General features: G+C 44.7%; 1 protein-coding gene and 1 long non-coding RNA gene across 5 annotated transcripts in view; both read right to left on the bottom strand.

The window, feature by feature from the left end:
* Positions 1-15349, bottom strand: part of LOC122449234 — a 48941-nt gene that overhangs the window by 7602 nt on the left and 25990 nt on the right. The window lies entirely within an intron of this gene.
* LOC122449492 overlaps positions 1-15349 on the bottom strand; it is a 30250-nt gene that overhangs the window by 2256 nt on the left and 12645 nt on the right. Inside the window, exon 3 of one of the 4 annotated variants that reach the window (XR_006271952.1) lies at positions 13732-13789. The exons of 2 other annotated variants lie outside the window; for them this stretch is intronic. This is a non-coding gene — a long non-coding RNA (uncharacterized LOC122449492). Of the gene's footprint in view, positions 1-13731; positions 13794-15349 lie in introns of those variants that run through there. One more of the 4 variants, XR_006271950.1, reaches the window with a different exon arrangement.

Raw genomic sequence — 15349 nt, 5'->3', positions numbered from 1 at the left:
TGTTACCGTCTGAGACATCAGGGAAGCCTACTGCTCATGAGGGCTGAGAGTAAAAGACCACACAGTGTGAAGGCTGAAGCTGCCAGGGCAGGCTTCATTCCACATGACTTAGGGGAAACGGAAATCTAAGTGGGCCCAGCAGTCTGGCTGGAGGAGAGGGGAATGGATGCAGAGAGAAGTAGAGAAAGCAAAAAGGCCATTGCTAGAGCTGGCTTGATATCTCTGCATACCCCAAACCCCAACCTGTGGGCACCCAAGCAACAAATACCCTTTGTCACCCTAAGATCAGAAAAGCCATACCTGGAAATTGTATCCTGCTCACAGGGTTGTCTGGAAATGAAAGCATTAGCCCAGGGCCCAGCAGAGTCGGTGCTCCGTGGTGGTGATGATGGTGGTGATCAGAACCCAGGACGGGTGTAAGAAGTCTCAGATAGGCCCCTGCCTGTGCACCCCATGCCTTGGGCTCCCCTGGGGTGCAGGACCAGGGTGGTGGAAGGCTGCACTCACTAAGCCTCCCCATCCTGGTCCTCCCAGCACCACCCCAGCCAAGCCTGGGCACATGGAGATGCCTCAGCAGTGGGGGAGGTAGAGACCCTCCCACAAGGCCAGCCCAGGTAAGGCTGGAGGTGGGATCGGGAGCTGTGAGCCAGCGCCCCAGTGAGGGACAGTTTATGGTGGCGTTGGTTGAGAGCACATCTCTGAGCTAGAACGTGTGGATTCGACCCTCTGTGTGACCTCAGGCAGCCACCCTAACCTGTGCCTCGGTCTTCTCACAGTAAAACGGGGATGAGAGCAGAACCCACTTCCTAGGGTTGAGGGGGAGTTAGAAGAGGTCAGAAGATGCCGGTCAGGAGAAGGCAGCAGACAGACAATGAACCCGAAGAGAAGCAGCCAGTTGCAGATGCTGGGTTTGGGTTTCGCTGGAGGAGAGTGCGCCTGGCCCGGGAGCTGGGCTGCCCCAGCCGCCGTCTCAGGCCGGCTGCCTCCATCCTGCTCCAGGATTCCTCCAGCCTCAGCCCTGCAGCCCCCCTACCCCTCCTTCCTACCTGGAACTCCTTCTGACCTCGATCTCCTGCCATACATCCTCACGCTTCTGCACAAACATCACCTCCTGGGAGAGGCTACGCTAAAGGTCCTCCTCACCTGGGCCCCTCTGATAATTCTGTCTCAGATCCTCGGAGCATTTCTCATAAAGCTTTAATCACAGGAAAATCCTGCCATAATGTTCATTCAGACATAGCGCAGTTGGGGGTTTCCTCTTGCCTCCCGGCTACCCGCTAACAACCACTCCTGGCAAACAAGGGAATACTCAAGCTTACGTCCTTGGGAACAACACGTCCAGGAAACACAGTCTGTGACCATTCAGGACCTTCTCACTTCAGTGCCAGTTCAGTTATGCATACGGTAAGTTGTACTATTTTACTTTTTGAGAGAGGAAAATCATCCATTTTTGAAAAAACTTTTTACTAGAAGAAAATTGCTTTACAATATTGTGTTGGTTTCTACCATACATCAGAATGAATCAGCTACAGGTACACATGTGTCCCCTCCCTCTTAAACCTCCCTCCCATCTCCCACCCCAGCCCACCCCTCTAGGTTGTCACAGAGCACTGGGTTGAGCACCCCATGTCTACTTGAATCAGGCCAGATCATGAAGTTGTTTTTTTCTTTTTTCCCTCAATTATTTATTTATCTATTTTTGGCTGCACTGGGTCTTGGCTGCTGCTCTTGGGCTTTCTCTAGTTGTGGCAAGTGGGGGCTACTTTTTGTCGTGGTGTTCAAGCTTATTTTTGTGGCTTCTCTTGTTGAGGAATACAGGCTCTAGGTGTGCGGGCTACAGTAGTTGTGGTGCCTGGGCTTAGTTATTCCGCGGCAGGTAGGATCTTCCCAAACTAGGGATCAAACCCGAGTCCCCTGCATTGGCAGGCAGATTCTTAACCACTTCCCTGGACCACCAGAGGAGCCCATCCACTTTTAAAATTCAATGTTTGCTCTATTTCCACTTGCAAAACAAAAATGACGTCTGCAAACTAAAAATGGCATTTACTTTGTATTCATTTACTTTGAAAGTCATTTAACATGTCTTTCTTAATTATTTCATACAGGACACCTATTAAAGCTCTGGATTGGGCTACCCAGCTGAGAGCAGTGCAATTTTATAAGCATAGGTACTACATTTTAGGGTTTCCCGGTGACTTAGCAGTAAAGAATTGCCTGAAATGCAGGAGACAAAAGAGATGTGGGTTCAGCCCCTGGGTAGGGAAGATCCCCTGAAGGAGGGCATGGCAACCCACTCCAGTATTCTTGCCTGGAGAATCCCATGGACAGAGGAGCCTGGTGGGCTACAGTCCACGGGGTCGCAGAGAGTTAGACACGACTGAGCACGGCACAGCACTACATTTTAAAAATTATTTTATACAGAACTTCTTTCAGGACAGTGACTATCTAAGCCCTCCTTTTCTTTTTTCCCCCCCAGGGAGTAGAGAAGAGATCATTCTTTTGTGAACTCTTTTTGGAAAAGGTAAGAGAGAGAGATGGGAAGGTAGCTGGAAGGGGAATTGGGTCAAGAGAGGTTTGGGAGTCTCTGCTTCTGTGAAGGTCTTATTCATTTTCTCAAGTTGGGCTCCCTCCCACCCTCCACCCCATCCTACCCCTCTAGGTTGTCACAGACCGTGCCTAGCACATACCAAATGCTTTATAAGCCATTTCCTCTTATTATGACTGCATTAGTCCAAAGGAGAGATGATGTAAGCTTTGAAAGGTAGCAGTGAAATTATTTCTGTGGAAGACTGCAGCTGCAGGAGGCTGCGGAGTTAAAAGGTTTTACTGAAGATGCAAAAGCTTGGAGAGAAGTAGGCAAGAGTGCCAGCTGGGAGGTGGATGGGAGAGGTGGGTGGTGGGTATGTGAGATGAAGTAATCATGGTCGATGCCAGCCGTCTCCTGTGATCACAGGATTTCAGGAAGCCCAAAGAGAAAGACCATGACCTCTCTTACTCCCTGGGGGAGCTGGCTCCACAGCTGAACTGCTGGGAGCCCTGCTTTATCTTCACCAGGAGCACTGGGGATGGGCCAGGCTTCCTCAGTCTCACACCATCCTTACCGTGATTTATGGAGAAGACAAACCCAGGAAGGAAGCTTCAATCAAGGACCAGCCAAGAAAATAATCATTTAATGCATTAAACTCTGTTTGGATGATGGTTTCGGGGTTTTCTCCATCACATTTGTATCTTGATTCCAATGGTGTGTCTTTGATGGAAGCTTCAATAAATAGGTGTCTCCGGTGGTGAGAGGAAGAAGGGATAGTCTGGTTTCTGAACAATTTGAGAAATAAATTAGAAGAACAATAATAATAAAAGAACCTAACAGAATGCAACAGTGGAGACCTTGTCCTCATGGAGGACCTCATGACCTTAGGCTGCTGCCAGAGAGAACACTCCAAAGGAAAAGAACTGCAGGAGGACACAAATCGAGCTTCCTGCTACTATCTGTGTTTATGTCTTATAGGAGTTTATTTGCTCTTGTCTGACGAAGTTATCCCTTGCGTCCCCCAAGGTAAGGTGATGTCTGAGGACAGAGAAGGTGGAAATAGGTGACCCCCGTCAGGTATGAAGGGCCAGGATAGAGCTCTGGCAGGACGGGGTCCTCAAGCTGGCACAGGGATTGGTTTCATGTTACTTTCTGTGTTTTGTTTCGTTAAATGCCCCAATCTTGACTCAGCTGTGTTTGGGGAAATTGAGGCAATGATCTGGATCAGCCACCTAGAGCCAACGGGGAGTGGCCTTTGGCTGTTTAGTGACAGAGCCAAAGGGAACAGAATCCCAGGGGGACATTGAGACTTCAGAAGCCATTCTTGATCTGGAAGTGGAAGTTTCGCTCTACATGGCTAACCCTGGAGAACTGGGACTTGAATTTGTTCTGAGTCAGCCACACCCTATACAGAAAATCTACTGGCATTCAGATCTGCTCCCTGGCTTTCCCCCACCAGGAGATCTCCCCAGGGGTCACTTCATGCAGAGCCTTCTTGCACTCCACACTTCTGGAGGTACAGGTAGACGCCCTGCCCCCTCCATGTTCTCCATTAGTAGGAAAATCATCCCATCTTTCCTTTAGCCCAACTCCACTCTGCCTGAAGAGCAAGCCTGCAGACCCCCTAACGTGATGGTGAGTGAACCCGTTCCCTCCAGGCAGCTCTCCCACGGCAGGACGGTGTCTATCAACAAGGTCACTGTGTTTGTGAGCTGGATTTTCCCTAGACCCCCACTAGGCAAACAGAGATGTGTCTCTTTCCAAAAAAGGAGGGCAAAGGAGCAGTTCTGGGAGTGGGAAAAGAAGTAAGCAAGGCTTAGTTCTCATTACCCCAGGATGTGGTTTTAATTCCATTCTTCTCTTTATGCCTCTACCCCACCCCCCAGCTTATTAAGGGCTCCAGATTAAATATACAAGATGTACTTGTAACGTGGAGACCCTGGCTCAGTCTCCAGAGACTGTCAGGGGAAAGAAAACCACAAATCGAGAAACAGAGAAAAAGCAGTCTGTGACCATGTACTTTCAGGATCTCCTTAGTCAGTGAATTATTTAATAGGATAAATGGAAGGAGGAGTTGCTATATCAACTGGGTGCCTGCAGCTCTGAAATCAGCCTTCTAAACACCCTATTTGCCAGTAGAGCATATTCTCTGTGGGCCCCACACCCATCTGTGAACCTTTCTGGAAGGGCAAAGCAGTGTAGAGAATTTGCCTTTATAGTGTATTGAGGAGATGCAAGCAGGAGGGTCCTTAAGTCACTGAGTCTTTGGATAAGGAGTTGATGCCCCGTATGCTTCTGTGAGTGCTTAGCTCCTGATTGAGAGATGCATCCAGGGCGTTAACAAAAGAGCTCTGATGGGACTTTCTGGTGGTCCAGGGTTAAGACTCTGCCTGCCAATGCAGGGGACACAGGCTTGATCCCTGGTCCAGGAAGATTTCATATGCTGCGGGGCAGCGAATCCTGTATGCCACAACTACTGAGCCCGCATGTTGCAACTACTGAAGCCCACGTGCCCTAGGGCTCATGCAACAATAGAAGCCACCGCAATGAGAAGCCCACACACAGTAATAAAGACCAAGGGCAGCTAAAAATAAATTAATTTTTTTAAAAAAAGAAAAAAAGAGCTCTGATAATGTACCTAGAAAAAAATTATCTTTGGGACTTACCTGGAAGCCCAGTGGCTAAGTCTCCACACTCCCAATGCAGGTTTGATCCCTGGTGAAGGAACTAAGATCTCGCATGCCACACAACAAGGCCATCAAGAAAAAAATTATGTTTCTCCCCAGGGTTTAACCAGGGCCATAAACTGAATAAACGGCCCCTGGTACCTAGCAGAGTATGAAACATAAATTAACATTCAATAAATTTGTAGATTAATGGTTACACAATGTGTGGATGGTGTGTGGATGGGTGGTGGTGAACGTCAGTCACAAGTACACTGTCCACTTTGCCGCAGTCCCCACCCTGCTCTGCTGTACATTCTGCCTGCCTCACTCATTTAACAGTTTCTGTCTATTTGGTCCCCAGTGTATGTGAACCATTTGCACAAATCCAGTACCCTTACTCTACTGATGAGGAAGCTAAGGCCCAGAGTGGAAATGACCTAAGTTCACACAACAAGTTATCAGCAGAGCCAGGACAGGAACCCCAGTACTACTGGTTTGTTTGTTAGTATGTAGCTTGGTGGGTCATTTAAATATCATTGAAAGCATGAATATGTGAATTAATTAAACTTTCATTTTCCCAACTACCTTGAATTTGGTCCCACTGTGCTATAGTGCCATATTAGCTCTACCCTCCAACCCCACTCAAAGCATTATCCTGGGCTGCTCTCCCTGGACCAGAACTTGCCTGCCAATCTCTGTACCCTGGTCCCACTGAGATGGGGTAACTGTACTTGCAGTTCCAACAGTCCTATTTTCTACTGTCAAGTCCACATGTAAGGGATTTTCTACTTTTTGGTTGCCCAGCACCTTTCTCCCCTGCTTTGGTAATCATCTCTCAATGTTCCTTTTCCCCATTGTCCATCTGTGGGCTTTTCCCTGGAGTTGATGGTCATTCTGTTCCCAGAGGTGAGAGACGAGGGAAGAGGCTGGTTGGCTTAAACCAAGCCACGAAAGTCCCTCAGGTCTGGTTCTTCTGCATTCAAAGTCAAAGACTCTGGAGCAGGCAGTCACTGGTCCTCTAGAAAAGAAATTCCCTGGAAGTTGCTAACCACCATTTGGGGGTCATTATGAGAATCTTTATCTGAGAATGGAGCCAACAAAGAAGAGGCAGAGTTAGAGAAAGAGAAACCAGGTCCCTATTGAGTAGAACCCTGGGTATAGCCTCACTTGAAGTCAACATAACCCCTGGACTATTCAGTTAACAACTCATTCTCTCTCTTGCCTACGCCAAGTTGGGACAGGTTTCCTGTCCTTTGCAGCATAAAGAGAACTCCTGGGGGGCAGGGCACTTTCCCAAATATTCTTCTGTAAGGAACAGAGGGTGTGCTAGTCTCAACTCTCTGGATTGCAAGCAATGTATGCAAGTGCCACGTGACTGAGCATGCTCTCAGCCAACATGCAGAGGTCTCTCTGCTCTGTACTAGGAACTGAGGTTGTAAAGATGACTAAGACATATTAGCAATCATAGCCCAGTAACAGGGGGATATCTCCTCCTGGAAAAGCAGATAAGACTCAGCAGGGGACTTTCCTGGTAGCACAGTGGATAAGAACCCACCTGCCAATGCAGGGGACATGGGTTCGATCCCTGGCCTGGTAAGATTCCACATGCCTTAGAACAACTAAGCCCGTGTGCCATAGCTACTGAGCCCACACTCTAGACCCCACGAGCCTCAGCTACTAAAGCCTGCACGCCTAGAACCTGTGCTCCACAACAAGAGAAACCCCTGCTCACCACAACTAGAGAAAGCCTGCGCACAGTAACAAAGACCCAGCACAACAACAACAAAAATTTTGTAATAATTAATTAATTTTTTTAAAAAATTGACATGTATCTAACCCACAGACAGGAGGACAATCATAATTGCAGAGCTTCTCCCCAAGGAGCAAGGGATCTGAGATCCATTTTGGGCTCCCCAGACCTGGCAGTCCTGCACTAAGTAGATGAAACCCTAGAATATCTGGCTTTGAAGGCCAGAAGGGCTTGTACACAGCAAAGCTGGAGGACTGTGGGAAAGAGACTCTGTTCTTAAAGGTGCATGCGTGCATGCTCAGTCATTCAGTCGTGTCTGAGTCTTTTGCGACCCCATAGACTGTAGCCTGCCAGACTCCTCTATCCATGGGATTTCCCAGGCAAGAATACTGGAGTGGGTTGCCATTTCCTCCTCCAGGAAATCTTCCCAACCCAGGGATCAAACCTGTGTCTCTCACGTCGCCTGCACTGCAGGTGGATTCTTTACCACTGAGCCATCAGAGAGGAAGCACACAAACCCTCACATGCTCTGAGACCAGTGCAGAGGTCTGGGTCATACCCACTAGCTGATCTCAGGGAGCCTTCCAGAGAGGCAGGAGGTAACTGGAGCTCACCCTGGGGACACAGATGCTGGCAGCATCATTTGGGAAGCTCATTCTAGCGTGAGGACACTGGTGCTGGCAAGCTCCCTGTTGGACTCCTCCCTCTAGCCTATTAACACCAGGGGCTTACCTTCCCACTAACTGGTTAGCACCAGTCTCAGGAACCCCTGCCCCAGGCCAAGAAGCCAGATCTGCAGTGACCCAGTCCCACCCACCAGCGAGCCTGCACCAGCTCTGGAAAGCCCTAGGCTCCCCTGCCAGCCACACCAGGACCAGACCTGCCTGCCAGCAAGCAGCCTCCACAGAAGGCAGAGCCTGGCAGCCAACTGGGCCAGGGCCAGCCCTACCCAGCAGTGAACCCACAGCAGTCACCTCCCAAATGACAGAAAGGCCCATGTAACCCATGTACAGACCACTCCTAGAGCATACAGCTGACCAGAGGGGCAGTGTGCTGCCAGCCCCCATAGGACACCTCCTACATAAGGCCACTTCCAGATCAGGAAGCATAACCAACTCACCTAATACACAGAAATAAAAACAGAGAATCAGGCAAAATAAAGTGACAGAGAAATAAGTTCCAAATAAAAGAGTAAGATAAAACCCCAAAAGAAGAACTAAGCAAGGTGGAGATAAGTGATCTACTCAATAAAGAGTTCAAGGTAATGATCACAAAGATTCTCAGAGAACTTGGGCAAAGACTGGCCAAAGACAGTGAGAAGGTAGAAGCTTCTAAAAGAGTTAGAAAATATAAGGAAGAGCCAAACAGAGCAAAGGATACAATAACTAAAAGAAAAAAATACCCCAGAAGGAATCAACAGCAAGTTAGATGATACAGAGGAACAGATCAGTGAACTGAAAGACAGAGAAGTGTCTTCCAATCACCCAAGTTGAACAGAAAAGATAGGGCTTTTTTTTTTCTTTGGCTGCACCAAGTGGCATGCAAGATCCTAGTTCCCCAACCTGGGATTGAACACGCACCCCCTGCAGGGGAAACATGGAGTCTTAACCCCTGAATTGCCAGGTTAGTCCAAAGAGTTGTTTTTTTTTTTTTAAGGATAGTTTAAGAGACCTCTGGGACAACATCAAGAGTACTAACATTTGCATTATAGGGGTCCCAGAAGAAGAAGAGAGAGAGAAAACTTACTTGAAACTTTCTTGACACTTTCTTGAAACTTTCTTTTTTACTTAAAAAAAAATAACAGCTGAAAATGTTCCTAACCTGGAACAGAAATGGATATCCAGGTCCAGGAAGTACAGAGAGTTCCAAATAAGAGAACCCAAACAGATGAACACCATTACACATCATAATTAAAATGGCAAAAGTTAAAGAAAGAATCTTAAAAGCCGCAAAGGGAAAAGCAACTAGTTACGAAGAGGGGAACTCCTGTAAGACTATCCGTTGACTTTTCAGCAGAAACTGTGCAGGCCAGAAGGAAGCGGCATGATAAATTTAAAGTGATGAAAGGAAAACACCAAGAATACTCTCCCCAGCAAGGCTATAATTCAGATCTCAAGGAGAGATAAAGAAGCTTTACAGACAAGCAAAAGCTCAAACAGTTCAGCACAACTAAACAGGCTTCACACGAAATATAAAAGAGGCTTTTCAAAGTGGAAAAGAAAAGATCACAACTGGAGATATGAAAGTTACGAAAGGAAATATCTCATTGGTAAAGGCAAATATACAGTAAAGGTAGTAGATCAACCATTTATAAAGCTAGTAGGAAAATAGAAAAAAGAAGTAAAATGATCTATATTCATAAGTAGTAAAAAGATACACAAAGCAAAAAGATGTGAAATATAATGTTAAAATATTGAATGTGGGGGGGGATAAAATGCAGGCTTGTTATAATGTGTTCAAATTTAAGAGATCATCAATTTAAAATAGCTATATCCTCATGGAAACCACAAACCATAAATCTATCATCGATACATACACACAAAAAACAAAGGAATGAAACAAAAAGAGAGCAAAAGCAGAAGGCAAGACCCAAATACATGCTGCCGGAAGAGACTCACTTCAAACCTAACAGCACACACAGACCGAAAGTAGAGACGGGAAAAGTTGTTCCATGTAAATGAAAACAAAAAGAAATCTGGGGCAGCAATACTTACATCAGAAAAAACTGACTTTAAAACAAAGACTCAGCCACAGAAAAGAATGAAATCTTGCCATACGCAACAACATGGATGGACCTGGAGGGTATTATGCTAAGTGAAATAAATCAGACAGAGAAAGACAATCTACAGATTCAGTGGAATCCCTATCAAAAACCAATGATATTTTTTACAGAACTAGAACAAATAATCATAAAATTTGTATGGAAACACAAAAGACCCCAAAACCACTTTGAGAAAGCATGAAGGTGGAAGTATCACACGCCCTTATTTAAAATTACATGTGTTACAAAGATATGCCGAAATACGTGTTACAAAAACAGACACACAGATCAATGGAACAAAATAGAAAGCCCAGAAATAAGCCCACACTTATATGGCCAATTAATTTATGACAAAGGAGGTAAGAATGTATTAATACAATGAGGAAAAGACAGCCTCCAGTGTTGAGAAAACTGAACAGCTACACGCAAAATAATCAAACTGCATTACTTTCTTACACCATTCTCAAAATGGATTGACTTAAATGTAAGGCCTGAAACCATAAAACTCCTAGAAGAAAACTAAGGTAGTACACACCTTGACACCAATCTTAGTAATATATTTTGGATATGTCACCTCAGGCAAGGGAAATCAAAGCAAAAATAAATGCAACTAATCAAACCAAAAAGATTTTGCACAATGAAGGAAATTATCATCCAAACAAAAAGGCAGTTTATTGAAAGGGAGAAGATATTTGCAACAGATATATCTGAGAAGATAGTCATGTACGGATGTGAGAGTTGGACCATAAAGAAGGCTGAGCACTGAAAAATTGATGCTTTCAAATTGTGGTGCTGGAGAAGACTGTTTAGAGTCCCTTGGACTGCAAGCAGATCAAACCAGTTGATCTTAAAGGAAACCAACCCTGAATATTCGTTGGAAGGACTGATGCTAAAGCTTAAGCTCCAATACTTTGGCCATCTAATACAAAGAGCCAACTCATTGGAAAAGACCCTGATGCTGGGAAAGATTGAGGGAAGGAGGAGAAGGGGATGACAGAAGACAAGGTGGTTGGATGGCACTACTGACTCAATGGCCATGAGTCTGAGCAAACTCAGGGAGATAGTGAAGGACAGGGAGGCCTGGTGTGCACAGTCCATGGGGTCCCAAAATCTCGGACACGACATTTCTTGTGCCTGCATGCTCAGTCATGTCCGACTCTTTGTGACCCCGTGGACTGTAGCCTGCCAGGTTCCTCTTTCCATGGGATTCTTCAGGCAAGAATACTGGAGGAGGTTGCCATTTCCTTCTCCGGGGATCTTCCGGACCCAGGGATCAAACCCGTAGCTCCTGCCACGTCTCCTGCATTGCAGGCAGATTCTTTACCACTGAGCCACCAGGAAAGCTCATCTCATACAAATTAGAATCGTATGATATTTGTCCTTTTGTGACTGGCTCATTTCGCTTAGCATAATGTCTTCAAGATTCATCCGTGTTGTAGCATGTGTTAGAATTCCCTTCCCCTTTAAAACTGGATAATACTCCATTGTATGGAGAGACCACATTTTATTTATCTATTCATCTGTTGATGGACTCTATTTCCACTCTTTGTCTGGTGTGAATAATCAGCTGCTATGAACATGGGTATATTGCCTTGTCTTTTTTATTTTTATTTTTTTGACTGCAAAGGCTTTTCTCTAGTTGTGGAGAGCTGGGGCTACTCCCTAGCTGTGGTGCACAGGCTTCTCATTGCAGTGGCTTCTCTGTAGAGCATGGGCTCTGGGACGTTTCAGCGGTTACATCACACGTGCTCCGTAGTGTGGCTCTCGGCCTCTGGAGCACAGGCTCCATAGTCGTGGCACATGGCCTTAGTTGTTTCACGGCATGTGGGATCTTCCCAAACCAGGGATCAAACCTGTGTCTCCTGCACTGATAGGTGGATTCTTTACCACTGAGCCGCCGCGGAAGCCCCTGCCTTGTGTTTGGTGAAGAAATATTCCAATTTTTAAAGTCAGATTTATTGAGGTATAATTTACATTGACTCTTTTTAGGTACAACAGTCTATAAATTCTGAAAACACATGCAGTCATACCACAATCAAGAAAGACCATCTTTTATTATTTATTTTTATTTATTTGGTTGCATCAGGTCTTAGTTGCAGCATGTGGGGTCAGTTCCCTGACCAGGGATTGATCCCCAGTCCCCTGCATTGGGAGATCCAAGTCTTAGCCGCTGGACCACCAGGGAAGTCCCAAGACAGAGCATTTTTATCACTCCAAAAACTTCCTCCCTGGAAAACCCCTGGCAATCAGCATCTGTTCTCTGTCCAGAGTTTTGCTTTTTCCAAAAGGTCATATAAATGGAATCATGGCTATCTAAGGAGAGCGGTTTCATTTAGCATAAAGCATTTCAGATTAACCCACGGTGTTGCCTACATTAGCAATTCTTTAATTTTTATTACCAAGGAGTATTCCATTGTACGGATGTGCCCACAGTTGTCACACAATGACATTCATTGTCAACATTGTTTTCTCAATTGAGGAACATTTGGATTGTTCCCAGTTTTTGGCAATTACAAATAAAGCCACTATCAATATTCACATACAGGTTTTCACATGAGTATATTTTTTAAGAACTTTTTTAAAGAGCAGTTTTAGGTTCACAGCAAAACTGAACAGAAAATGCAGAGATTTCCCATATACCTTCTGCCCACACACATACACAGCCTCCTCCATTATCAACACCACCCATCAGCATGGTGCCTTTGTTACAAGTGGTGAACCTACACTGACACCATAATCGCCCAAAGCCCATAGTCTACATTAGGTAAACATAAGGTTTTTTTTTCTTTTTTAAAAAATATTTATTTGGCTGCTCGGGGTTTTAGTTGCAGCACGTGGGATGTTTTACTTTCAGCATCAGTTCAGTTCAGTTCAGTCGCTCAGTCATGTCCAACTCTTCACAACCCCATGAACCGCAACACGCCAGGCCTCCCTGTCCATCACCAACTCTCGGAGTTCACCCAAACCCACGTCCATCGAGTCGATGACGCCATCCAGCCATCTCATCCTCCATCGTCCCCTTCTCCTCCTGCCCTCAATCTTTCCCAGCATCAGGGTCTTTTCCAATGAGTCAGCTCTTCACAACAGGTAGCCAAAGCACTGGAGTTTCAGCTTCAACATCAGTCCTTCCAATGAACACCCAGGACTGATCTCCTTTAGGATGGACTGGTTGAATCTCCTTGCAGTCCAAGGGACTCTCAAGAGTCTTCTCCAACACCACAGTTCAAAAGCATCAATGCTTCGGTGCTCAGCCTTCTTTATAGTCCAACTCTCACATCCATACATGACCACTGGAAAAACCATAGCCTTGACTAGACAGGCCTTTGTTGGCAAAGTAATGTCTGCTTTTTAATATGCTGTCTAGGTTGGTCATAACTTTCCTTCCAAGGAGTAAGCATCTTTTTTTAATTTCATGGCTGCAATCACCATCTACACTGATTTTGGAGCCCAGAAAAATAAAGTCTGACACTGTTTCCACTGTTTCCCCATCTATCTGCCATGAAGTGATAGGACTAGCTGCCATGATCTTAGTTTTCTGAATGCTGAGTTTTATGCCAACTTTTTCACTCTCCGCTTTCACTTTCATCAAGAGGCTCTTTAGTTCTTCACATTCTGCCATAAGGGTGGTGTCATCTGCATATCTGAGGTTACTGATATTTCTCCTGGCAATCTTGATTCCAGCTTGTGCTTCCTCCAGCCCAGCGTTTCTCATGATGTACTCTGCATATAAGTTAGATAAGCAGGGTGACAATATACAGCCTTGACGTATTCCTTTTCCTATTTGGAACCAGAATGTTGTTCCCTGTCCAGTTCTAATTGTTGCTTCCTGACCTGCATACAGATTTCTCAAAAGGCAGGTCAGGTGGTCTGGTATGCCCATCTCTTTCAGAATTTCCTATGGTTTATTGTGACCCACACAGTCAAAGGCTTTGGCATAGTTGATAAAGCAGAAATAGATGTTTTTCTGGAACTCTCCTGCTTTTTCGATGATCCATCAGATGTTGGCAATTTGATCTCTGGTTCCTCTGCCTTTTCTAAAACCAGCCTGAACATCTGGAAATTCACGGTTCACGTATTGCTGAAACCTGGCTTGGAGAATTTTAAGCATTACTTTACTAGCATGTGAGACTTTCAGCATGCAAACTCTTAATTGCAGCATGTGGGATCTAGCTCCCTAAGCAGGGATGGGATCCAGGTCCCCAGCTTTGGGAACACAGAGTCTTAGCCACTGGACCACCAGGGAAGTACCAAATGTAAGTTTTTTATTTCATATAGCTAAATACCTAGGAGTGAATTACTAAGTCATATAGTAAGTATATATTGAACTTTATTAAATTGCCAAATTTCTTTTCAAAAGTAGCTGTACCATTTTTGCATTCCCATCAGCAATACATGAGAGTTTCACTTGCTCGGCGTTCTTGTCAGTACTTGGGGTTTTATTCTGGGTTTTGCCATTGTAATAACTGTGTGTAACATTTACTCACTTTAATGGAGCTTATTGGAGGTTTTTTGTCAAGTCCTTTTTCCTGGTTTAGGAATTCTGGTCTATTTACTAGATTCTTAGCAAAAGGTGTTTAATTTTACCAAAAAAAATAAAATTCTGTGTCTACTGAAAGGATCAAAAGGTTTAATTGAATCTTCCACTATAATGAAAGATTTGTTCATGTTCCTTATTGTACTATGAATGATAGACATGACTTGAATCTCTTTGGATATTGCCTGTCCTTATTTCTTTCTCTTCTCTCCTTCTGACTTTAATTAGATGTTTATTAGACCACCTCATACTAGCTTGTCTCTCTTAACTTCTCAGATTCTCCATCTCCTTTTCCTCTTTCAGACGTCTGGATACCTTCTTCAAACATCTTTCTATTCACTACTTTTTTCTTCAACTCTGTTGAACTGTGTTTTTTAAACCTATCCATTGAGTTCTCGTTTCAACAACTACATTTTTTACTTTGAGGTGGTCCCTTTTGAGTTTACATTCATAGAACATAAAATTAATCATTTTAAAAGGAACAATTCAGTGGCATTTAGGACATTTACAATGTTGTATTAAATAAAATGACTGGATTTGTTTTTTTTTATTTCAAATCTGCTTGTCCCTGATAATTTCTTATTGTGTGCTTCTCTTTGTAATTATATTCTTTGAAGCATTGCATTTTTATGCATTTAATTCTTTAAACATTTCCTATATAATTAGTCTGTATTGAGTATTAGACACTCCATTATCTGCTGTCCTTGAAATCTACTGCTCATTGCTGTCCATTGTTTCTGTGACTCTCAGGCATGGTAACTTGGCTTCTAATGGATTTGGTCATCTTTATTCAAGAGCTCATAATAATAATCTGTTAGGGTCCTTTGAGCCTAACGTGAGAAAGTTTTCTTCCAGAGAGGGTTTGCCTCTAGTACTCTGCTCTCTGGAACAAAACAGTCTCTAACTCAATTGAGAGTTTGGCTCAGAAAAGAAATCCAGGATCAGCATCTCCATCTCTCCTTCCAATGTCAGTGAACACTTGATGGTGTTCTCTGAGCCGCCTGTAGTCATGATTCTGGTCCACTCCAGCAATTAAGCTGATATTTCTATCTCCACCCTGTGCCTCTGTCTCTCAACTGGCTGTGAATTCAGGCATGGAAAGAGGAATTAT

Source organism: Cervus canadensis, chromosome 11 (assembly GCF_019320065.1).
Source record: "Cervus canadensis isolate Bull #8, Minnesota chromosome 11, ASM1932006v1, whole genome shotgun sequence".
In the NCBI taxonomy this organism is placed as follows: domain Eukaryota; kingdom Metazoa; phylum Chordata; class Mammalia; order Artiodactyla; family Cervidae; genus Cervus; species Cervus canadensis.
Note: the sequence above shows the minus strand (reverse complement) of the source record. Positions and strands in the feature narration are given on the sequence as shown.